Source organism: Narcine bancroftii, chromosome 10 (genome assembly GCF_036971445.1).
Source record: "Narcine bancroftii isolate sNarBan1 chromosome 10, sNarBan1.hap1, whole genome shotgun sequence".
Classification (NCBI taxonomy): Eukaryota; Metazoa; Chordata; class Chondrichthyes; order Torpediniformes; family Narcinidae; genus Narcine; species Narcine bancroftii.
Window position 1 is genome coordinate 101,845,803 of NC_091478.1, and position 25,339 is coordinate 101,871,141.

The following is a 25,339-nucleotide window of genomic DNA, read 5'->3' on the forward strand; positions in this document are numbered from 1 at the left end:
TGGGCCCTCCGTCAGGTACATCTCAAACAAGGAAGGCCCTAGGGCCGAAACGTTGGTTGTCTTTTACTTCCTCTGGATACTGCATGACCTGCTGTGTTTCTCCAGTACGTCTGTGTACTGCGCTCGACCTTATCATCTGGAGACTTTCTTTTTCAAACAACATTCAGTTGATTTTTTGGATGGAGCAATAATGAGTCTGTTATCACTGGATGTGAGGTTATTTTAATGGAAACATTTAAGATTATGACAGAATGGATGCCAAGAGGTTGTTTCCCCTCTTGACAGGAGGTAGAATGGAGTTGACATTTAGAAGAAGGGGTCATAAATTTTGGATGAGGAGAAAATTCCTTTGGAAGAGTTGTGAATCTCTGGAATTCTCTACTCAAGGCAGCTGTGAAGATTAAATATATTAAAGGCTGATGTAGATTTGTGGACCACACAAGACCAAAGGACTATGACAGAGATCAGGAAAATGGATCAAGTCAGCATAATCCATCCTCAAGATCAAGTACAAGTATATCTATCATCCAATTGTACAAGTAAAAGCAATGAAACTGGGTCCTCGGTGCAAAACACTGCAAATATGCCAACAAACATAGCACACACACAGACAAGCAACATATATGCGCAGTACGTACATGCAAATAAAATAAATAAATAAATAAATAGTATCGTTACATTAATAATAGTCACAGAGGGTTTGCATGAGTAGTTCATCAGTCTCACTGCCCGCGGGAAGATACTGTTTCTCATGGTTCTGGCTCTGATACTCCTGTACCTCTTTCCTGATGGGAGTTGCTGGAAGGTGCTAGGTGCAGGGTGGTACGGGTCCTCACTGATTTTTGCCAGCTCTCTTCGGACAACAAACCTGATAAATCATGTCGATAAGAGGAAGGGAGACCTCTCTGCCACTCTTATGGTCCTATGGATCGACTTCCGATCTGATATTCTCCAGCAACCATACCAGCTTTTGATAGAGTTCCTGTAGAAAACTGACAGGATGGTGGCCAGTTCTGAATGGAGAGCCAAGCTCAAGATGTTCAATGGCCTGTTCCTGTTCCTGCTTCTTAACACGTCTAAAAGTAATCAAAATGTGATTAATGACTGTGATACAGTCATTGGAGCATCCCAATAGTTGAAGTCTAAGGAGTTGGTTGCTGAGCTTACTCAGAGACCACTACCTCACAGATGGCCTCTTAGGTCCATAACTGGGAAATGTAAGTGCCAGAGGGATGATGGACACTGTTAGATAGTAAATCCACACAGCCAGCTGGATCAAGAATGATCTGCAAATACATGGATACCTTCAATGCAAATGAAATGACTATGCATGCTTACTTGAGCTATTCATTTTAATCATGTATAGGAAGAATAGTCTACAGGATTTGGGGGTGTAAAATAATATTTACCGATATCATCATTAACTCAGTGCATCCCAGATTAGTTAGTCATACCCACACTCCTGTTCGGCTCCGAATCATGGGTCCTTTTCCGGCATCACCTACGGCTCCTAGAACGCTTCCACCAGCGTTGTCTCTGCTCCATCCTCAACATTCATTGGAGAGTATTCACCTCCAACATCAAAGTACTCGAGATGGCAGAGGCCGACAGCATCGAATCCACGCTGCTGAAGATCAAACTGCGCTGGGTAGGTCACGTCTCCAGAATGGAGGACCATCACCTTCCCAAGATCGTGTTATATGGCGAGCTCTCCACTGGCCACCGAGACAGAGGTGCACCAAAGAAGAGGTACAAGGACTGCCTAAAGAAAGCTCTTGGTGCCTGGCACATTGACCATTGCCAGTGGGCTGATATCGCTTCAAACCGTGCATCTTGCCGTCTCACAGTTCGGCGGGCAGCAACCTCCTTTGAAGAAGACCGCAGAGCCCACCTCACTGTCAAAAGACAAAGGAGGAAAAACCCAACACCCAACCAACCAATTTTCCCTTGCAACCGTGTCTGGCTGTCCCACATCGGACTTGTCAGCCACAAACGAGCCTGCAGCTGACGTGGACATTACCCCTCCATAAATCTTCGTCCGCGAAGCCAAGCCAAAGAAAAGATATCATCATTAACTCAGTGCATCCCAGCATTAGTTAATTCCATTCCCTGTACAGGACAGAAGCTGCTCCAGATTTTTTTATTCTAGTGATGCAATTATCAGTTGCTGCTTGAACAAAATAATTCAAAACATGCCAAATATTTTATAATTGGGATTAAAGTGGTGAGATCTTTAGATTAAAATGGTGAGAATCTCATCAGAACACCAAATTTATATTGCAAAAGGAAAACATAAGCACTTGAGCATGCTGTGAATTTTGCACAATTCGACCTAAATCAAGGTCATTACTAACAGCTATCGATTAAACCAGAGGGGTTTATAATATTTTACTGAAATGCTATTTGCAGAGGAAACAGTGACGGAACAAAAATGCTTCTTTTGTTTCTACTTTCTTTTCCAACCAAAACATTATTAAGCATGTTTTATATCCTTATTAATTTTGCCACTGCTTACAAAAACAATAGGATTTAAATAACTTCTGCTTAATGTCATCTTTTCCTTCGGTAACTCTTATCAGCGCTATTTCATTTTTGACATGTATTTCAGCTCACTTTAAGTTCAAAGTGAATATTTAATGTACACATTTGCTGAGGAGATTTTGGGACACTGAAACTCACCAGCTGAAATGATAAATAAATCTTTCTAGATTTAAGTGAACACGTCTTTTAAAAATCCCAGCAGCAAACACGATAGTCATTGATGTACAGAAAATCCCTGGAAGTTATTTCAACCCTGCTGCTTTTCTGCATGGAATGAGCAAGTTAATTAGCCCATTAATGTAAATGTTAAATAATGCTTCGCAATCTTTTACTTGTACAACTGGATACAAAAGAAAGAAGCAGTTCATTTAGCATTCCTCTACAATTAATATATTGCAAATCCCTCTAGTAAAATCTATTAATGTAAATAATGACCTTGAGTAGGCCGGTTTGTGCAAAATTCACTGTGCAAAAAACTGTCTGTTGAGGTTTATTTTCATACTGATGAAATTATCAGCATTTTTAATCCCAGTTAAAAATTTATGACATCCATTAATTTTCTTTTAAACAGTTAGTGGTTATGGCATCACAGTGGATGAGGAGGTCAGAGGTGTGTATGAAGTTAATAGACTCAGAGAATTGTACAGCACATGAGAGCCCTTCAGTCTGCCAGATCAATGCTGACCATTTCTAGTAATGCCATTTTCTCACAGTAAATCCCTTTCTTTTGATGCCATGTACATTTATTCATCAATTCAAATGTCTCTTAAATTCAGTGATTGCATCTGATTCCACCACCTCTTCTGGCAGCGTATTCCAAATACTGAAGTCTCTCTGTGTAAAAAAAACTTTCCCCTCAATAACTCTTTCCTCTCACCTTAAACCTCTGCCCTCATATTTTGATGGCCCACCTATGAGAAAAAAAGCTGATCATTTACCCAATTCACTCCTCACATAATCTTTTATACTTTTACCTGGTCACCCCACAGTATCCTTCATTTCAGAAAAAAAATTAAACAAACCCAGCCTACCCAATCTCACTCTATACATCAAGTCCAATTGAGGCAACATGCTGGGAACCTCCTCTGTATTCCTTTTGCCGGGAGTTGGGAGTACGAGGAAAGACACACAGACAAGCAGTCAAAGATCTCTCCAGAGCTCCTGAACTGAGTAGTCAGTGGCTCTGGACGAGGAGAAAGGATTCCACCTAGACACCCAAGTGAGTGAATGGCATCTAGGAGGTGAGCCCGCGGCACTGGGATTCACTGTTGAACCCTCTGGAGGGGTCGCGGGTCTATCAGTGAAACACTGAAGAAGGAGGGAGCCCACTTGATATCCCAGAAGATGCCACCACGCACTTGGCTACCCTGCAGAGTCTAGGCAGCAAGTCTCAGGAGTGCAATCAGGGATATTAACATCTAGTCCTTTATAACATACATACACAACCACACCCTTCTTATAGTGTGCCAACTAGAACTGCACAATAATACTCTGAATGCAGTGAAGGAGGGCGTACAACTAACAGTGAAATCTGGGATGAATAATTAATAGCACTTTGCTGAGGAATATAAAATTGCGAGGTGCTGAGATAGAGTGGGATGGAGTCATTTCCCTCAACCGAGAGCAGAGATATAAAGTAATTGATGGAAAGATTTGTGGGCAGCTGAGGAGGTATATTTTAATCAAACAGTGGTGGTAGTCTGGAATGCTGCCTGAAATGTTTTAAATTCTCAATGCTTTTTTAAAAAGAAAATACTTCAAGAGTTGTGTCCTACAGGATCACAAATCAAAAACAGGAAGCTGAATTTAGGCTGGATAATTCTTTGACAGTAAGGGCACAAATTCCATCCTCTGTGCTGTAAATTCTGCATAATTATTTAATTCAAACAAATATTTTTTCATTGTTTTAATTCTACTACCAAAAACATGTCTAAGAAACTGACAGACATGCTGTGTATCTCTAATAAATCATTTCAAAATTTTGACTATCATTTTGAAAATCAGAAAAATCCAAAACTGTGATTAATGATTTACATTACATAAATGATGAAATCTCCACATTAAAATTTAACTTCAATAACTGCTTTCTTTGCTCTGTTAAAGGTTCCATATAAATGTAAGTTAATGTCTTCCAGCAATGGAATCATTTTTCAATCAACAATTCACGGGTGGTTTCAACCAACTTCGCTCTGTCTGCTGCAACAGTGAAGACCTCCCTGTGGCCAGCCACTTTAATTCCTCACATCAATGCCACACTGATGCCTGTCCACCCCTCATATATGGCTTAGTTGAGGCCACCAAAAAATTGGAGCAACGCCTTATATTCCATCTCACCAGTCTCCAACCAGAGGGCATAAACATTGATCTCAAATTTTCATTAACCTCCTTGTTCGGTTTCTTTATTTCCCTCATCCTGGTCTCCCTTCCTCCAGTTCCCCATCCTTTCATTTCCTTCTGTCAGAGAGCTTTCTTTGCCCTTTGCCCTCTCTCCCTATCACTTCTCAGTTTCTTTCTCTTCTAACCCCCCGCCCCCCGCCAAAGTCACCTATTAGATTAAACTAATTTATTCTACAATCTCCATCATAAGCGGATGGTTTATTTAATTCATAATTGTTTAATAGCTTGCATTGTTTGTTAACATTTTTAAAGTGCTTTTAAGTACATCTGACAGACTTCTTGGATTTATTAAATCTGGTGGAATAAACAAATCATCCTCGCCTTCTTGTTGATTGGTGTCCACATGATCTTGAAAGACACAACATAGATGTTACAGGTCACTTCACCAGCCCTCCACGTTCAAAAACATATGTGCACACAGGCAGGGATCTCCAGTCCCAACTTCAGGCTGCCAAGGCCAAACAATGATTTCATTTGTTATGACTAATGCTTTTGAAATTGTTCTCATATCAACGCCAGAGGCAGGGTTCAGCGATATGGTGACATAAATTGGCACCTTTTAGTCATTTATAACCCTGTGTTCAAAATCATTAAAGTTATAATCAGTCCCTGGTTGCCAATGGCTAGGACCTGTGATCTGAATCTAATAAAAAAGTTTCTTCCAAGACGTACAATGTACATTTCCACAATTTGGGGGTGGCACACTGATGCCTCACAGCTCCAGAGACCGGGGTTCAATCCTGACCTCTGGTGCTCTCTGGGTTCCACCTTCTCTCCGCAATGACACGATTTGTCCTCCGGGTGCTCTAGTTTCCCACTGTGTCCCAAAGACACAAAGGTTGGTAGATTAATTGGCCACCTTAAATTGTCCCTAATGAGTTAAAGTATCTCTAGTGGGGTTGGGGTTGAGGTGGCAGTTGATAGGAATGCGGGGAAATTAAAACACGGGATTAGTGTAAATAGCATCACAAGAGTTGGCACAGACTCGATGGGTCAAAGGGCTTTTGTTCCATGACTATGACATTAATTTGGAGCTTTTAATGTGTCACTCACAAAACCAGTCAAATTGTGGGATCAAAAAACAGGATGAGTACGAGCTTTATTTCCCTCTCCAATTTTTAAAAATTGGAAAATAGCTTACTTATAAAATTGCATCCATACCATTTGATTCTCAAAGAGTGATTACAAAGAAGGAGTTCAGGCTGTTAACTACATTCTTGCTAAGGGAAGACCAATTTGCCAGTCACACTCCCCTGTCATCTATCCAGAGCCCTGCAATACCTTTCTTTCCCTTACACTGAATCTGCCTCTCTTTACTACTCCTGATAGAATAAGGATAAAGTCCTGATTGCACTGAATGAAAAAAAATCCTCACTTCCAGTTTGGTTCTTTTGTTAATTGCCTTCATTCCCTGATTCTTCCACTGATGCCTCTAAGCTTTATTTATCCCACTTGATTTCAAACTTCAGTCAATTCTTCTCACATCTTTCTCTGTTCCAAACATATCAATCCTAACTGCTCTATGTATGCACATATCTAACATCCTTCATCTATAGCAGTGGTTTTCAAACTGCCCCCCAAACTCACATTCCACCTTAAATAATCCCTGTGTCATAGGTGCTCTGTGATTAGCCAGGGATTGTTTAAGGTGTAGCAGTAGCTACAGCGAAGTAACTCACAACCACCAAGTTGGATGCACTCGACTGTTTAATTCAAATCCCGCATGCGCCCCTTTAAGGCCAACGTGAACTCAGCCACCGCGTATGTGGTGATGTCATAACGACTGCCCGGTGCACGTGCTGGGCTGGAAACAAGAGGCAAGGGAGAACCCCTGACAGTGCCATCTTCTCATGGCTTCCCCGCCATGTGGCAGTACAAGCGGGGCCGATTCGCCACAAGAGAGTGTGCCACCACACAACCCCCCCACCCCCCCTGCAGAACCGGCTTACGTGTCCCGCCGTTTGGACGGACGACATCAGTGTTTGGGTTTGCCCGTTTGCACCAGCCAAGAGAGGTCCAAGTGTGCTGCCTTTCGGTAGTCTATGGTGAACAGTTCATTATTGCCCCCAATGTCCAAAGTAAAAGTTTTGCTGGACTGCTGGACGGGCATTGCAAAGGAGCAGTGTGTGGTCCACGCTGAACAAAAACGAATTCTGATGTGTGGGGGGCTGGGGGGCTAGTGAGGCAAGCTTGCTGCGGAGATCCACCAACAGGTTCTGGTGCTTGGGCTTAGAGCCAGGTTCCTGGTTGAAGAACTCACTGGGCCACGAGAGTGGCGCGCCGTACACCAACTCTGAAGACGATGCCTGTAGATCCTCTTTGGGTGCTGTTCTGATGCCTTATAGGACCCAGGGTAGTTTACCTACCCAACCAGGGCCTGTGAGGCGAGCCATGAGGGCTGACTTCAGGTGGCGGTGAAATCTCTCCACCAGACAGTTTGCTTGTGGATGATAGGCTGTGGTGTGGAGGAGTTTAACCCCCAGAAGGTTCGCCAGTTGGGACCAGAGGGTGGAGGTGAACTGTGCACCTCTGTCGCTGGTGATGTGCGGCGGAACTCCAAACCTGGTGATCTAGAGGCCGACTAAAGTCCTGGCACACGTCTCAGTGGAAGATTCCTTGATGGGGATGGCTTCCGGCCTCTCATAGTCCAGTTGACCACCATGAACAGGTAGTGTGCCTCCCTGGACACCGGCAGGGGGCCCATGATTTCAACGTGTATGTGCTAGAATCTCTTTACTGTCAGTTTGAACTGCTGAATCGGGGCCTGCGTATGCCAGTGTACCTTGGCGGCCGGACACTGAGTGCAGCTCCTCGCCATCTCGGCCACCTCCTTCTTGAGCCCATGCCACATGAACCGCTCCGCCACCATGCCTTCAACTAGGGGTATGCTAGATCGTGGACCATGCTGAAGGCATGGTCCCACTGCGATGGGACTACCGGGCGCTGTGATCCAGTGGAAACGTTGCACAGCAGTATGTCCGGGCTGTTCAGGAACTGAATGTCTTGGAGGTTGAGCCCCAAAATGGTGGTCTGGAGGGCCTGTGTCTCCACATCTTCCCTCTGTGCCTGCGCCACATGGGTGTAGTCGAGGCCGGGGGCGAGGGTATTGATTGCCGTTCGCGAGAGCGCGTCTGCCAAGACTGTCTACCTGCCCTGTGCCGAATGTCGGTGGTGAACTCCGACACATAGGAGAGATGGCGTTATTGGTGGCCCGAACACTGATCCTTAGCCATTGCGAGGGCCTGCGTGAGGGGCTTGTGGTTGGTGAATGCCATGAATGGCCTGCCCTCCAGGAAGCACCGGAAGTGCCGAATGGCCAGGTACAGTGCCAGGAACTCCCAGTTGAAGGCACTGTACTTGAGTTCAGGTGGGTGAAGGTGCTTGCTAAAGAAGGCCAGAGGGCGCCACTGTCTATTGACCCATTGCTTGAGCATGCCCCCAATGGCCGTGGCTGAAGCGTCAACTAAGAGCGCAGTGTGTGCCCCTAGGTGCGGGTGAAACAGCAAGGTGGCACTGGCCAGAGCGTCCTTCGTTGCCGCAAAAGCATCCTCTGCCTCTTCTGACCAGACCAGGACTTCATCTTTAGCAGTGATCAATGCGAACAGTGGCCACATGATGCGGGCGATGCCGGAAATGAACCGATGATAACAGTTTACCATACCTATGAATACTTGCAGGCTCTTGAGGGTGGTGGGTTTGGGGAACTGCCGGACGGCTGCGACTTTTTATGACGCCGAGGCGGTGGCTGCTGCCGAGATGGTGTGCCCCAGGAACTGCAGCGTATGCTTGCTGATCTGGCACTTGGCCACGTTGACTGTGAGGCCAAATTCCGCCAGACGGGCAAACATGGTGCAGAGATGGGCCTTGTGTTCCTCGTGGTCACGACTGGCGATAAGGATATCGTTGAGGTAAATAAACACAAAGTCCAGGTCCCAGCCCACTGAGTCCATGAGGCGCTGAAAAGTCTGGGCCGCGTTCTCAAGTCCGAAGGGCACGTGCAAGATTTCGAAAAGGCCGAACGGGGTGATGATCGCTGTTTTACCAATATCCTCAGGGTGGACTGGGATTTGTTGAATACCTCGCACCAGGTCGACTTTCGAGAAGACCTGGGCACCGTAGAGGTTGGACGTAAAGTCTTGGATGTGGGGTATTGGGTACCTGTCTGGCGTGGTCGCGTCGATCAGGCGTTGATAATCCCCGCAGGGTCTCCAGCCTCCGGAAGACATGGGGACCATGTGAAGAGGGGAAGCCCAGGGGCTGTCCGAGCGGCAGAAGCTACCCAACTCCTGCAGGCGAGAGAACTCCTCCTTGGCTAACTGCAGCTTCTCAGACAGAAGTCGTCAGGCCTTGGCGTTCCACGGGGGCCTTGTGTGGACATGTAATGACATACCCCGCTGGGGTAAGGCAGCGTTGAACCGTGGATGCAGGATGGAGGGAAACTCATCGATGGCGCCATCTTCTCATGACTGCCCCGCCATGTGGCAGTACAAATGGGGCCGGTTCGCCATGAGAGAGTGCGCAGTCACAAAGGCGGTATGTGAGTGGAAAGAAAACTGTTTGAAAACCACTTGTTCTAATCGTACCTCATTGACTCGTTATGTGCATGGTTTCATAACTCCAAAGGAAATGGGCCAATGACAATTTTTCTCAAGCAAAATATTTCAGTCACACTTGGGTCTAGAGCAGTGGTTCTCAACCTTCCCTTCCCACTCACATAACACCTTAAGCAATCCCTTACTAATCGCAGAGCACTTATGACATAGGGATTATTTAAGGTGGAATGGGAGTTTTGAAAAGCACTGATCTATACAATTATTTTGGGAAATCTCTTTTGTTTAAAACGAGCACAATGCAATTACAGTGCCCATGGTCCAGGTTTGAATCTGGTCCTGATTGTAAGGAGTTTGTACATTTTCCCCATGTCTGCGTGGGTTTCCTCCAGGTGCATTGGTTCCTACCACCCTTCAAAATATACAGTGGTTGTAGGTTGATTGGTGTATTTGGGGGACACAGGCTCATGGGCCAGAAAGGCCTGTTTTGTTATGTTATTTGTTTACTTTAAATATTTCAGAACAAGTGGTCACTCATTTCAGACGATTAAGAATATGAGAATCAGAAGTAGTTCTCAATACTGTCTGTCACCTTTCACCCCTCTTTGATTCATTCCTTCATCTCCACTTTATACTGGCCATCTTTCCTCTCCACATTTAGTCCTGATAAAGGATCTTGACTCAAAACAATGGAATTCCACTTCACTCCACAGCTGCTGCCTGCCGCACTGAGTTGCTCCAGCAACTTGTATGTTCATGCCTGATTCATTGAGATCATCTTCAATCTTAGCAACAATTTCTGTCATGAGGTCTTTTTGAACTCCTCTATCTCATGTGAGTACCAGATGCTGGGTGCTTGCTTAGTCCATGGGTTTCTAAAGGAAATCAAGACTCTTCCTCTTCACTGACACTGCACAACACAAAGATTTCAACTCCCCCTTCTACCAAAAAAAGGGATTCAGTGCCACCCTGAATCAAGTTGAAATAAACATTTTCTTTAACTTTACTAGTTAAATTATGATCTCGACGACGCAATTGCAGCAATAAATTCTGGCTGCAGTCAAGCTACAGCTTAAAAAAATGTTTAAGGCTTTGTTAAAATGTATCTAGTTTCTCATCCGTAGTCTGTCACATGATGCAAATTTTTTATTGATTGAATAAAAATGGAAATCAGTGCTGCAAAACTAAATATAGGATTATGCTGCTCTGAAGACATTCTCAAGGCTACAAATAAGTAGTTCTGAAATCCTCCTAAGGACCACAAAACAGAGGGGGAAGGGAAGAAGGACGATGGGAATAGGCAGGATATTAAAAATGAGTTTTGCAACAAATCTGAATTTTTAATATAAAATTCATAATAAGTTGATCCTGAATTTATTTTTAAATCACTTTTTTTTTCCACTGCTTCATTTGAAGATTTGCAACTGACTGGCATCTGAGTACTTTGACAAACAGAGGAAAAAAACTAACACCCATGTAGTGGGAGCAAAAACAGAGTTCATTCCCCATTATTATATTATTGATAGTGTTTTCTCCTCAGTGGTTTAGCATATGAAGATCTTCCCAAGTGATACCTTACTCCTTGAGAATGCCAAGCCAGCCTTTGCAGATCTGTCTAAAATGAAGTGTTACATTCTGAAGATTTACAAGTCTTTACAAAACACTGATTTAAATGGTCCACATATTCTGGTCGCGATCACTCTGATTGCCAGTCAGCACAGTCTACCTCTTGCTCTGGGTTCTCATTCCCCTGGAGAAACATTTAGTTTGGAAAGACAGTGATCAAAAGTCACCAATAAACAGTAGTTATTCTATCCATTTAATCCCACTGTGATTAAGACAATAATTGTATCTTATTGCCAGGAAGACTATGTCACTATACCTTTCATGTACATCCTATTTCGTGTAAAAGGCTTGGTTTCAAACAAAATTAATGATCATCAGTATTAATACAGTGCTTTAAAAATGTCAAAACACAAATCATTCTCTATTAATCAACTATCCTGGTGCTTCTTGTGACTGAGGGACAAGTAAGACTGGGCTGTCTTCACCTTGTATAAAAGTGGCTTATTGGTTCTGTTGGTATTTAATGCACCAGGTCTATGTCTTCATGAAACTATCATTCTCCCTCCTGCACTGCCTGTGACAGGTGTACTTTCTCTGCTCAACCCACATCTATCTCTATTGTTCATGTCAATTATATGCACAGACTAAACTGAGCAGATGCGTTTTATGCGCTGAAAATATAAAATGTGCTATTGTCCATTTATACCAGCATTTTACATAAAGTATTTTCATCCATGCTTTTCTGCAAAACCAGACTAATGGTACAAATTGGAAATTGGCTGGTGATATGACTGTGAAACATGTTATGGCTTCAGGGAAGAAAGTTTCAGTGTGATTGCATGATAAAAGTCCTCAGGTATCCACTAAATGTAAATTTATGGTTTTGTGAGCAGTATCCTCTGCAATAGTTTTAAAGATTTTATCATAATGTAGCTCTGACAAAGGTTCTGCTGACATTGCAAGGAGTTTAGTTAGAAAGAGATCTTGATCAACCAATTTTCAGTGTTGACATTCTCTACACCGAAAATCAAGATACTCCAGATACTGGAAACTGTTCTTTTTAAAATTTTGTTTCAAACTGATTTCACCTGTTCTCAAGTTTGTTTCTAAGTTTCAGTTTGAACAATGCAATTATAATTTATTATTTCTGGCATTACCAAATACCTTTTGTAAATGCTAAGACAATGTTTGTTGATTAATGCTGCGCTTGACCTTTTACTAAGGCTGGATTTAATGTAGAGGCAACCAAAAAAAAGTTGCATTCCCTGCAAAATCACAACACCATTTTTAAACTATTGATGAGTACAATTATTCATGCCCCGGACTTTCCTGTTGGTGCATTATTATTTTGCTTCGTTTCTACAGTGGAGAAAGATTCCAAAATTTGTCACAACTTCCTCCATCTGTCTCAGTTTTTAACAAGAATGGATAATGTAAGAATCTCTATTACAAGATGGTGGATAATTTCCTGTTACAAAAAAATTGCACCTTCTCCATTTCCAACCAGAATTAAGGACCAAGATTTACCCAAGTTATTTCTCAATTTACTTTTGGTGCCCAAACAAAATGCACCCTGTTGTTATTTTAGAGAGAAAGCTTCTGAATGTTGAATGATGTTTTTATTTTAATAAATTTCATATTGCACTTTTGATAATAAGAAAGTTAGAATCTTAGAAACACAAAACTGGACCTTTGGTCCACTGCAAAATTACTTTAAGGGACTGTGGTGATATGTTTCCTCCATTGTATATAGTTATTGTTGGCTACTGTATATATGGAGCTGGCCCGCCCACTGATGACTCATACCCTATGACTCCTCCCCCATGGTCTTGGGTCATAAAGGTCGAGCCACCTCTCCCTTCCTGTCTTTCCTATACCGGGATCTGGGCCAGCATGGTTCTTCTATTTATTAAAACCTATTGTTGCCTCAGCCTAGTCTTGGTGGTTTCTGAGAGTGCACGACAGATACCTACCCTGAAGAAGTTCTCCTCCTCTCTTTGAAGGGTGTTCTGTGAGAATCTCTCTCAGAGCTCCCCTTGCTGCTCTCAAGCTCTAGGTCTCTTCCCCCTCCCATTTTCCCCATTTCTCCCCCCCAGACTTTAATTCAGACACCCGTCCGTTGTTTTGTTTCTACTTGAAGAAGGGCTCAGGCCTGAAACATCAGTAATATGCACAATGACAGACCGCCTGAGTTCTTCCAGCAATTGAGTGTTTTATTGCAATCACAGCATCTTCAGACTTTTGTTTTTCATCCCTCACCCCCACCCCCTCATGTTACATCCAACTGTTCTCCTTGATGGAATGAGACTAAACCCCACCCAACCCCAATGCCCCTTAGTGATTTTGCTCTATGATATCTGCCCAGTGCAAAGTATTCCAATGGAGTGTGCATCTTGGTGTGATTTATAATTGATGGGCTTCCTGCAAATCTGGTAAGAAGGTACATGGAAACATTTACTGGTACCATATCAATATTACAGCATGGCAACAATTAGTTGGGAAATATCTGGAACATAATTGTGTCACCAACTCATTGAGAGATAGAGCAAAGAAGTAAGCCATTTGGCTCACTGAGATAATCAGGCACCCAATTGCACTAACCTGAAATGAATCACATTTCTCTATTTTTGTGTTTAACTGAACTGTTAGGATAACAGACAGATATACAAAGAAAAGTTCTGAATTTATCTTCTTTTTCACTGGTAGCTCCACAGTTTGCAGCAACATCTTTTGCAGATCCTACATTTGCTTGTCCCTGAGCACTTCAGAAGTATTTTGTGCTCAACCTGCTTGAATGAAACACACCCATGCAGGCCTTTTTATTTACCCCAATGACCTCCAGTTTTGAAAAGGTTTACACGTCAATGCCCTTTTAACTTTTTGTCAATTTCATAACCTTGCTCCTTTCTCCAACCATGAAGGAGGGCATAAAGTTGCTGAGTGGGTGTAGAATCTTGAGAAAGTTTTTCATTAGGAATTTTAACAAGAGCTTAACCAGAAAAATTGGATTTTACCTGGTCCCCTTTAATGACGTCCATTAAATCATTTTTACGGGGATAGGAATACTCAGGGCAGTACTAAAGTCAGATGAAAAGCTCATTAGCACTTTCCACTGACATTGTGACACCAGCCATCACTGGGTTCAATATCCCACCTGCAGCTTCCACAGCCGAGGACAAGGGCAGGATTTGTCATGGGAGCAGTCTTACTCCCAAATTCTTTATGACTGGGTTCCCTATTTAACATTGCTATGAGAGCATTGTCACCTGAAGGACTGCTGTAAATTGTGCAGCCAGCCCACCTTCTCGATTGTAGAGTAGAAGTGGGCAATTAATTCTCACATCCAAAATCACACATGAGATGTGCACATTTTTGCCTGCATTACTTTTATTGGTTGACCAGAAATAAACAGCAACTTTTTTCAAGAAAGCTTTTGACAAAGGCACTCGAGTTGCATTGACCTTTTCAGTGCAGAATTTATGAAAAGCTGAATGTCATTCAACCAAATGATACGAATAGTTTCTAATTCCATATTATCAAGGTCTCCCAATTATATATCACTGGATACAATTAGAAATCATCCAAGCATCTTCACATATGTAGAAAGGAGTTTGAGAGTGAGGTGATTACTCCTCCCAAAATGTTCTAATGTCCGTTTAAAACTGCAGTCCAACAAAGACTAAAACAATTTACATCATTCTATTACACCCCGACAAGTCCTTATTTCTAGTAGGAAAAGGTGCTCACCATGGTCAGAGAAAAGTCATATACATGAATCCACAAATATCTTAAAGAATAGTCAAAATTCAACAAAATAAATTGTACAAGAAGAGAGTACCTTAAAAGTCTCCAACACCCATTGTGAATCTCAGTATTTTAAAAATTGTCCCAATGTATTCTGTGATGCAGGTAGTCCACAACTTCTGACCTACGCGAGTTACATCCACCCGCACACATGACCAAATTTTTTTTAAAATCACTATTAAAACTACTGTACAGCTTCATAATTTGTATTAAGTACAGGCAGAAAACTTGGTCAACATGGACCTGTTGGGCTGAAGGGCCTGTTTCCATGCTGAAAAAGTCTATGATTCTATGGTAACGAGCTCAATAATTAAACCTTCAATTTGGGTTTTAAAAAGGTGGCAAACACAAAAAAAAACTAGAGTGGTGTTGTGCCATTTCAAACACAGAATGCCCCAATGCCTGTTTAGCTAATTAAGTAATTCTTGAATAGAAGCCATTGTTGTACCATCAGTATTGATGCTGGCAATCTCTGCACAAGCTCCAACAATCAACAAAATAAATGAAAGATCAGACTCTGTTCTACAGGTGGTGGCTGAAGAATGAAGACGCTGGTAGAACGCCCCTGATTCTCCATGAATGCCTGAGATCTTTCAGTTCCATCTAAGAGGACAGGAGGAACTTCAATTTAAACTCTTATTCAAAAGCAATCCCTGGCTTTTGAAAGTGACACTGCAGTGCAACATACAACATGGGATTGTGACTTCAGATGGCACCCATGTCAACACAGTGATGAGAAAAATGTGGTCAACATTTTACTCCAATTTTGAGTCTGATTTGTGATAGCCCTGTCAGCTATGTTTGGCTCATAAACATCTATTAGTTGAATCTCTAACAAAGTGAAAGCCAAAACTATATGCTTAGCACAACTGTGAAGATGTATTTGCCATTGCAGTTGGTGCACAAAGTTCTGGCCAGAATCTCAGACTAAAAGCAATAGTGTAGATTGGATGAATGAAATAACCAATAAACATGTAAAAGAAAACAAATTGGAAGATTAGACTGAAGGAAACCATTTGGCTAAAAATGATCTTTTGATATTATCCCACTTTTCTAGCTCTTGATCCATGGCCTTGTTGGTTAAAGATCATCAACTGATCAGCGAGGAGCTTTTTAAATGTGCAGAGGATTCCTGCATCCACCAGACTTACACACTGTGATTTCCTGACCCCTATCAAACTAACGATGAAAAGATTTTTTTTTTGCTCCCCCCAACAAGATAAAAGAAAGCGACGGGACAAGATGGAGGCAAGAACCCAACAGAGAGATTAAGCCTCATACCAAAGGAAATGTCCTTCCTATTCATCCTATACAGTACAAACATCTCAGTTCGATATGCCTCAATTAAACCTCTGCTCAGCCTCTTCATTTTTCAATATACCCACTAGTTTTGCCAATCACTCCAAAACAACTGTATAAAGAAAGCTAATATTTCTGAACATTAAACATGCCTTAAGCCATCAATAACATATAATAGCACAGAAACACCCCTTCTAGTCCATACCGAACACCTCCTCCCACCTAGTCCCATTGACCCGCACCTGGCCCATAACCCTCCATACCTCTCTCGTCCGTATACCTATCCAACTATTCCATCTACCACTTTGGCCACAAGTTCATTCCACACGCCCACTACCCTCTGAGGGAAGAAGTTCCCCCTCATGATTCTCCTAAACTTTTCCCCCTTCAATCTAAATCCATGTCTTCTTGTTTGAATCTCCCCACTCTCAATGGAAAAAGCCTGTCCACATTGACTCTATCTGTCCCACTCATAATTTTAAATACCTCTATCAAATCACTCCTCAATCTTCTACACTCCAGAGAATAAAGTCCCGGCCTGCTCAACTTTCCCCTGGAACTCAAACCCTGAAACCCAGGCAACATTCTTGTAAATCTCCTCTGCACTCTCTCTATTCTATTTATATCCTATTTACACTGCAATAGTTCACATGCAACTCAGAATCTCCTCACGGATAGCTCATGACCCTCCTTCAAGTCCTCCTAGAGGAAATAGAAAAGTCACCTATGCTCTGTCAGAAAGAATTGCTTGAAAGAAAAGTCGGTGAAACAATCCCAAGAATGTATTAGCAGAATTAATGGCATCAAAAAGAAAATTATTCAAAGTAAATAACAAAGGCAAAAAGGATCAACACAGTCGAAAAGATTTGATACTTTATAATCCGAAAATCAGATCCCTTCTTTCTGGAGCTGAGTTGTGCAAGTAGCAAGTACATGGTGCAAAATTGTTCTCATGGACTTTAGATTTCAGATTTAGATTTCAGAATTACTCATTATACACTGCTCGTTATACTCTGCTCAACTCGTAATACACCATGACTGTGTGGCCAGGCACAATTCCAATACCATCTACAAGTTTGCGGATAGCCCCCGATTGAGTTTGTTGTTGAGGAGTCTGATGATGAGGGGGAGCAGCTGTTTCTGAACCTGGTGGGGCAAGTCTTGTGGCACCTACATCTCTTTCCTAATTGCAGAAGCGAGAACAGAGTGTGTGTTGGGAGGTGTTGGCCTTTGACGATTTTTGCTGCCCTCTGACGGCAGCGTTCCTCAAAAGAGCGTAGGATTTTGCCTGTGATGTTCTGGGGTCTGTCCACTACCTTTTGCATGGAAAAAGCTTTTGACAAGATCCAGCGACAGGGATCAGTGCTGAGTCTATTGATGTTTGTTATATTAATGATTTGGATGAGAATGTATTTGGAATGGTGAATAAACTTGTGGATGACACCAAAATTGGACAATGAAGATGTCCATCTACATTTAGAAAGGATCTAGCTCAATTGAGTAAGTAAGCCAAAGTATGGCAGATGGAATTTAACTTGAACAAGTGTGCAGTGCAGCATTTTGATAAGGTAAACCAGGACAGGACTTGCACAGTAAAGGATAGTGCCCTGAAGCGCCGTAGAGCAAACAGAGCTTGGCGGAGAGAGAGGCAAGGTTCACAGGGGATCTGAATGGAAAGTTTTATTTCCACACAGGATGGTGGCAATATGGAACAGGTATCATAGATCCATCAGATTGGAAAGAAAAAGGTGTTGCTACTTAAGCTGATGTAACAGTATCGCTGGTGTGGAGTCAGATATAGCAGGGAGTGATGACTCAATTCTCCTCCTCAGGGTTCTACTGCCCAGTCAACTACTGACAGTTCAGTAAAGAGTTTAAATGGCCTTTTAAAGGACACAACAGTATTTTATTTCAAAATCCTGTGTCTGTGAGGTCTAAGTCCAAGATGGCAGCAGCTGTGCTGGCAGCAGACTTGTGGCATTGCAGATGCAAGGGAAGCAGAGGACTCGTGCAGGGCACCAGAAATTGGAGAAAACATCCCCCTCCCCATTTGAGAAGGAAAAGTAGAAAGTACGAACTCAGAGGACTGTGACCACAGCAATGTACCAGTGAAGGGCTCTGTGGCTAAAGAACACGGAGGATGTGGACCGCTGCCGAAGCGGTCAAAGGATTCACATCAGGCTGCAGACTGCTGGTAACTGACTCGAGACTGGCTGAAGGGATATCGGGTACCAGAACTGGGATGCAAGAGGGTGGTGAGGGCAGGAGGGACTCCTGAGGGGCCTCGGGTGCTGAAGGCTTCCTTTTGTTTTTTGAATATTTTATTTAAAATTTTCAAACATTTATTAGTATCGAATACAGAAAAAGTTAATCAATATTTAAATGAATGATACATGCTACATATACCCCAATAAACCCCACCATCCCCTCACCCCAAATAATGATCACCAAAGTAAAAAAAGATACAAAGGTAAAGATTAGTAAGAAAAAAAGTAAAACAAATTTGGTGAACAAAATATCATCATCATTTATACAACTTTGCCTTCAATATCAGCCTTTGTTTATCCAAGGAGTTAGAAAGATTTTGTGAGGTTCAGAGAAATCTCTTGTAAATTCATGCCCACTTTCTGTAAATGTGGGAGCCAATTTTTCAGAAAAACATCATATTTTTTCCTTAAATTATATGTAATTGTCTCAAGAGGTATACAACTACATATTTATTCATGCCACATTTCTATTCCTGAATGGGAATATGGTTTCCACGTCACTGCTGTACATTTTCTTGCAACTGCAAACACAATTTTCACAAATTCCTTTTAGAAAAAAAATTCAATTGTAATTTTGGTCTTACCACCAAAAAAAAATTGCCTAATCTGATCTTGCGGAAATTTAACTATCGTAACTTGTTCTAGAAATTTTCCAAATTCTATCCAAAATTGTCTCAGTTTTGAACATAACCATGTAGAATACAAAAAAAGTACCTTTCTCTTGACTACATTTAAACATTAACTGGTAAATCTGCTTTCAAACTAGTTAATTTTTTGTGGAGTAAGATACAATTGATGCAAAAAATATACATTGAACTGATCTATATCTAACATTTATTCCTGCCAATTTTTCTCCGCAATGCTTACGTCCAAATCCCTTTCCCATATCTGTCTAGATCTATGTATTTCCTGCTTCATAGTTCCTCTTTGCAATATTATGTACATAGATTTACTAAGAAATTTACATCTGCTATTACAAAGTTTCTATTTCTCTTCTTTCATTGTTGAACCCAATTTATCTTGCAAACATGCTTTTAATTGATAATAATAGTGTATTATTCTGTACACCAGAATAATATTTTAATTGATCAAATGACATTAAATTTCGTCCTTCATAACAATCATCTAATTCCTTTAGAGAACAAAATATTAAAGTCTGTTATTCAAAGCAAACGGTACCAGTCTATTTTGAATCAAGGGCATTTTAATTAACCCATAATTCCTTATTCCCATTTCATTGTTTACTTTATTCCATATATTAATCAAATGTTTCAACTGGGGTGTATCTCTGTAATCAGATATTAATCTCAGTTCCCATTTATATATAAAATCTTCTGATGTATTCTCTCCTATCTTGTCTACTTCTATTTTGATCCATGCTGGTTTATCTCCTTCATAACAGATGTGAGAAATCTTATCTGTGTGGCTCTATAATAATTTTAAAATTTGGAAGGTGCAGACCTCCCAATTCATATTTCTGTTCATTTTTCTAACAACACTCTTGACATCTTACCCTTCCAAATATATTTCCTTACATATTTATTTAGTTCCTGAAAAAAAACTTTGTGGAAGAAAATATAGATAATGTTTGAAAAAGATATTGCCCTCTTGCAAATATATTCATTTTTATGCAATTAACTCTTCCCAATAATGTTATTGGTAATTCCATCCATTTTTAAAAATCTTCATTAACTTTTTTAAGTAAAGAGGAGTAATTTAATTTATAGATATTATTTAAATTATCAATTCATATCCCTAAATATTTTATTCCATTCAACAACCATTTAAATTGAGAGTCTCTTTTACACTGAGTATAATCTCCTCCAGTTAGAGGCATAATCTCACTTTTATCCTAATTGACCTTATATCCTGATACCATTCCATATTATTTTAGTCTTAAATACAATTTAAGCAGCAAATTTTCTGGTTCCGTCAAATAAATAATTACCCTGAAGATTCCATAATCGTGTCGGAGGTTTAGATCTAGAGCTCGGGTTGCTGATGGCTTGGACTGAAGTATGTGTGTCGGCAGAAGCTATGGGGCCACTGGAGATGATTCCCGGGCACTTGATAACTACGAAGGATGCTATTGTTTCTCTTTTTCTGACTGTAAGGAGTGCCAGGCAATTTCTGCTGATGGCAAATCTTTGTCTGCCTTATGGCAGACTAACTGGAATTTTGTGTAATATTAATCTATTTTATTACATGACATAAAAGGAAGTGGTAGAAGAAGGTACAATTACTATGTTTAAAATACATTGAGACAGGTACAGGGATAGGAAAGATTTACAGGGATGCTGGCTGAAAAAAGGCAAAAGGGACTAGCTCAAGTAGACAACTTGGACAGCAAGGGTGATTTGGGTCATGCTGCAAAACTCTAGAACTCTAAAATTAGTTTCTGGAAATCAGTGAATCTCTCGTTATTTCAGATGTGTTGCTATAATCTACATTTGTACTGTGCCTGACACATCAACGTTTCTGCGAAAATCCAGGTTGTATTGCAGTAATTTAAAAAAAAAAGAATATTTCCATATTGTGACCAATTCTGCGTGATAAAACATTCCAATTGGATGTTATTAAAATATCTCGCAAATGTATTTGCCTCTTGCACTTGATGTCAAACTTGAATTGCACTCAACTCTATTTAAATGGTTGTCGGAATATTTTAGTGAAGTGATTAGAAATTAAAATTCTCAAGAAATTTAAATGAATCTTTTTGGACCAGGAAAATACATACATTAAATAAAAATAAACGTTTTAAAAACTACCATTCCTTTTCGGTCAGGCAATAAATCTTGGCCTTGTGGCTGTTATTATAATTCTACAGTGAGTAAACTGATCATATTGCTGGATGGTGGCCAGAAGAGTGTTTATTTTAACCTGAGTAGTTCCTGCATCCACAGATTTTATTTTATTTTTTGATTTACGTTTTAGTTACTGGTTCATCCAAGGAAAGTAATTATAGACAGTAACCCATCAAACCTTTCCGATAAATTGCTCCTGAGAAAACAGAGTTGGCTGTTTTCTTCCATTTGCAAAGCTCTGCACCACTTATCATTCTTCCTGTCTCAGCATCTGATGGTGCCGATCTAATGCAGGAGGAGTTGTCCAACAACATCACAGAGAAATGTGTTCTGATTTCACCCTCCAGTGGTACTTCACTACAACAATGTAAAAGGAATGTAACACTCAAGTACAACCCCATACCCACGCACAGTTATCTAGGCCAGAAGTTTCATTTAAAGATCATTTCAACTATAGATGGCAGATTTCTCTGGTAATCCCAACATATCACACTATTATTTTGTCAAGGTTGGTATCTCTCACTTGAGAAGCTAAACCGAGGACACACCTATCATCTCAAGGGAACATAGAATATCTTCATGCAACTCTTTTGAGGAGAGGCTGATAAAGTTTCTTCCGGGCCTTGGACGTTTCCAATCTCCCCGTCGATATCATTAAAAGGACAACATCTAATCATGAGGTCTTGGAATTTCTGGAAGCTCGGAGCCTGCAAATTACCTTCACTATTACAATGCGGACTTCAAAATTATCTCACTGGCTGGAAAGTAGTGAGCAGTGTTCCAACTTTAGGAGTAGCGATTTTGAAATGCAAGTTCTTCTTTTCTCAGTTCTCCAAACACCTCTGAGATGGGTTTTTCTTTGAAATATATTTCCTTTTAAAGTTATAGAATTATACTGCGTAACAACGAGCCCCGCAGCCCACCAAAGTAAAACACAAAAGTTTGCAAATACGGTAACTGAAGTAAATAACCATATAACTGTTTACAGCACGGAAACAGGCCATGTCGGCCCTTCAAGTCCGTACCGGTTCACTTGAACAACTCCACTAGCTCCTCCGCAACTCCTAGAGTGAGGCAGTGTCTGGCGTTTTTCAAACCTTGATGAAACTTTTGCTATGGATGAAGCATCAATAATTCACACAAGGCAGAGTAGTGAAACTGATCAGAGCAAAAGGGAAGGGGCTATGGATAGAATCAGTCTTGGGAGGGGTGTCCAGTCAATATCAGCTAATCGCGGCGTAACAGTGGATTACCACATGTATCTTTATCTTTGCTACATATAGTTTCTCCAGCATTGTATTATTATTATTGCAGCCCAATGAATTCACATTGACCACAATGCTCCAATTTATAATCACTCACACACAAACCAGAAGCAATTTACAATGGCAACTTAACTTCCACCTTGCACAGATTTGGGATTGGAGAGGAAACGGGAGCACATGGAGAAAATCCACATGATCACAGCAAGAGCAGGCAAACTCCACAAAGACACCATCGGAGGTCAGGATTGAACCTGGGATGCTGGAGCTGCGAAGAGGCAGCCAATCTATTGTGCAGAAGCTGGTATGAAGTGAATTTCCCTCAAAAGATTTCAGTTAAAGTTAGAAGACATTTAAAACTCATCTTTGAACTCCATTTGATTCAAAGCACATTTGGGCACAAATCTGAAAATCATCAAACTTGCAAATTAACCACTTTTACATTCGGACCTGTTGAATTGCTGCCCACCACAAAATTCTTGTCATGGATAGTGGAAGGGATGATGTTCACATTCTTTGGCAGAGAGCTTTTACTTTACAAGCTTGCAGATCTGGCTCTGGGCCAACAGTCAAACACTTCAGCTGAGGAAATGGGAAATTTTGAGGTCTGACATGACAATGTGGAGATCGTGTAAAGCTTTGCTTCTGCCAAGCTGTCAAGGAAACAAAAGGCTCGACTAATGCACGGAGCAGCCCCACGATGCCAACGTGTGTTTCTGTGCAGATTTGTAAATTCCACCCTAGTGGTTTGCCTCAGACCGTTAACGTGGATTTATTCTGAAGTGGCTGGCGGTCAAAAGGTTACAAAATAAGAGAAATTGCTGAGTTGCAACATTGCTATTTGCTGTCAGACTTCTTCCATGCTGATGAATACACAAGGTATCAATCAAACCTGCCTCATTTTTATCTTGTTGATGCGTTATTACTTAATACAAGCAGAAGTAGTCTGGGGCTGGGCAATTGCACAACTTGGAGGCTGCTACAGAATGAATTTGTGACACAAACTACAGGAATTTATTGTAATATTAGAGAGCTAAATGTGCTTTCAGCTGTAAATGTTCAAGAGCTATGCACATATTTCAGCATCTGTACTCTGGGGCTGCTTTCAATCGCTGTCTACTCTGCGATACAGAAATGATGAGAGAATGCAAGTAAATGGATCAGCCTAAATTTGTGGAAGGGTAAGATTGCATTACTAAAATGTGTTTGCTCAATATGGCTGTAAAATTCAACTGCAATCACATTCTTGCATCATTTACTTTGTGAGGATTTGAGGTGGATCACCCGGTGGAAAATTGAGGACCAAAGATTTTTCATGGAATGGTCCTGCAGTTCTGAAGAAAGTAGGGTAGAATTTATGCTTCCAAATAAACTCACAATTAATTACCTTTTCCAAGCAGTTTATTTCTCTCCAGTTCCCATTCAAACATAATCTGATAGAAGAAAATTCTTCCATGAACCAATGCTGCTGGACAGCAATTTAAGGTGTAACATTTTCTTTAAAAGGTATTGATAAAATGTGGTTGCAGTACAGTTGGAGATACATGAAAAGGAATGGTGGTTCTCACACTTCAAGTTTGGTGGGCATTCACCCACAACAGCCTATCTGGTAAAGCCTTGACGACACACATGATAAATGTCAAAAAAGTCTATATGCCATCAAATTAACAAGACCACAGGAGTTGATGGTGTCTCGCGATGGTTCATCATGGGCACTGACCTCTTGTCCATTAAAGGCATCCATATAAGGAACTGCCTCAGAAAGGCAGCCAACAAAGCATTCCCATCCATCCTGCTCACATCAACCTTGTGGCAGAAATCACAGAACCTTGAAATCCACAACTTCTGGGTGCAAGAAGTTTCTTTCAAACTGCCTATTAGGCTTTTGAACCGCCCCACACTACCCTAACCCTAAAATGGTACCACCAAAAGATCTATAATAACTGCACCTTTGAGTGCTTATTTGTTTATCCTTTTATATTTATTATCTATATTTCTGACGGCAGATTGCGGTCATTTAATTTGTACCACTGTTTGGCAAATAAGAATTTTAGAGCATACAGTGTGTACATATCTGTTCTTATGTAGAGAAGTTGTAAAGCAATGGGGAGAAGCTTTTGTCACTAATTCACAACCTCTGAGTAAAGGATAGTATTTCAGATGACCTCAGAGATGTTATAGCCATGACTAGCTTCAAGAAAGAAGACAATCAGCTATAACAGAGAATTCTACATGCTCTATGCTAGAAGTACAGTTGCTGCTTGGATCTTCATCAACCATCTTCTCCAATGGCAGAAGAGCTGCTCATTGAATCATCCGTCTGGATATACAATGGACATGATCTTCAGGGAATTCCTTGGCCTGATTGGCTTAATGGGTGACTCTTATCTTCATAATTCAGGATAGAGAATAAATGTCAGCATTGCAACTGATGTCATGAACTATAATAAGGTTTATAATTGACTTCTGGGTGTTAGCTAATGCTTCTTAAAATGTTTAATAACTTTAAATTCTTTGGCAGAATTGTTATTTTAGAGTGTACAAAACACCTGCGGATGCACTGAAATATTCAAATGAAGTGACAGCTTTGACAACTGGCGAGTTCTGAGGGTGGGCCTTCACTGGTTGTTGTGGGAACATGAGAGGGCTGAACCTTTCATCAGAGGTAGTAATGCCCTGGGGTATTTGGGATCGCTCTAATCAGCTGGGAGCCCAATCTATTGGGGAACAGAGCACACGGAGGAATTTTAAAAAATGTGCTCAGGCTGATCAAAGGTACCTCTACAGTACCCCAATATTTAGGCAACTGCAGTCCATCTTAACTACTGAAATCAGAAAATGTAAGTATT

At 41.1% G+C, this 25,339-nt stretch overlaps 1 protein-coding gene and 1 long non-coding RNA gene across 12 annotated transcripts in view; one reads left to right on the forward strand and one right to left on the reverse strand.

The window, feature by feature from the left end:
* Nucleotides 1-25,339, reverse strand: part of wwox (WW domain containing oxidoreductase) — an 877,584-nt gene that overhangs the window by 173,051 nt on the left and 679,194 nt on the right. The gene's annotated exons all lie outside the window — the stretch shown is intronic.
* Nucleotides 1-25,339, forward strand: part of LOC138745041 (uncharacterized) — a 69,744-nt gene that overhangs the window by 10,119 nt on the left and 34,286 nt on the right. The window contains exon 3 of one of the 2 annotated variants that reach the window (XR_011345974.1): nt 4,645-5,161. The exons of the other annotated variant lie outside the window; for it this stretch is intronic. This is a non-coding gene — a long non-coding RNA (uncharacterized lncRNA). Of the gene's footprint in view, nt 1-4,644; nt 5,162-25,339 lie in introns of those variants that run through there. 2 annotated transcript variants of the gene reach the window in all.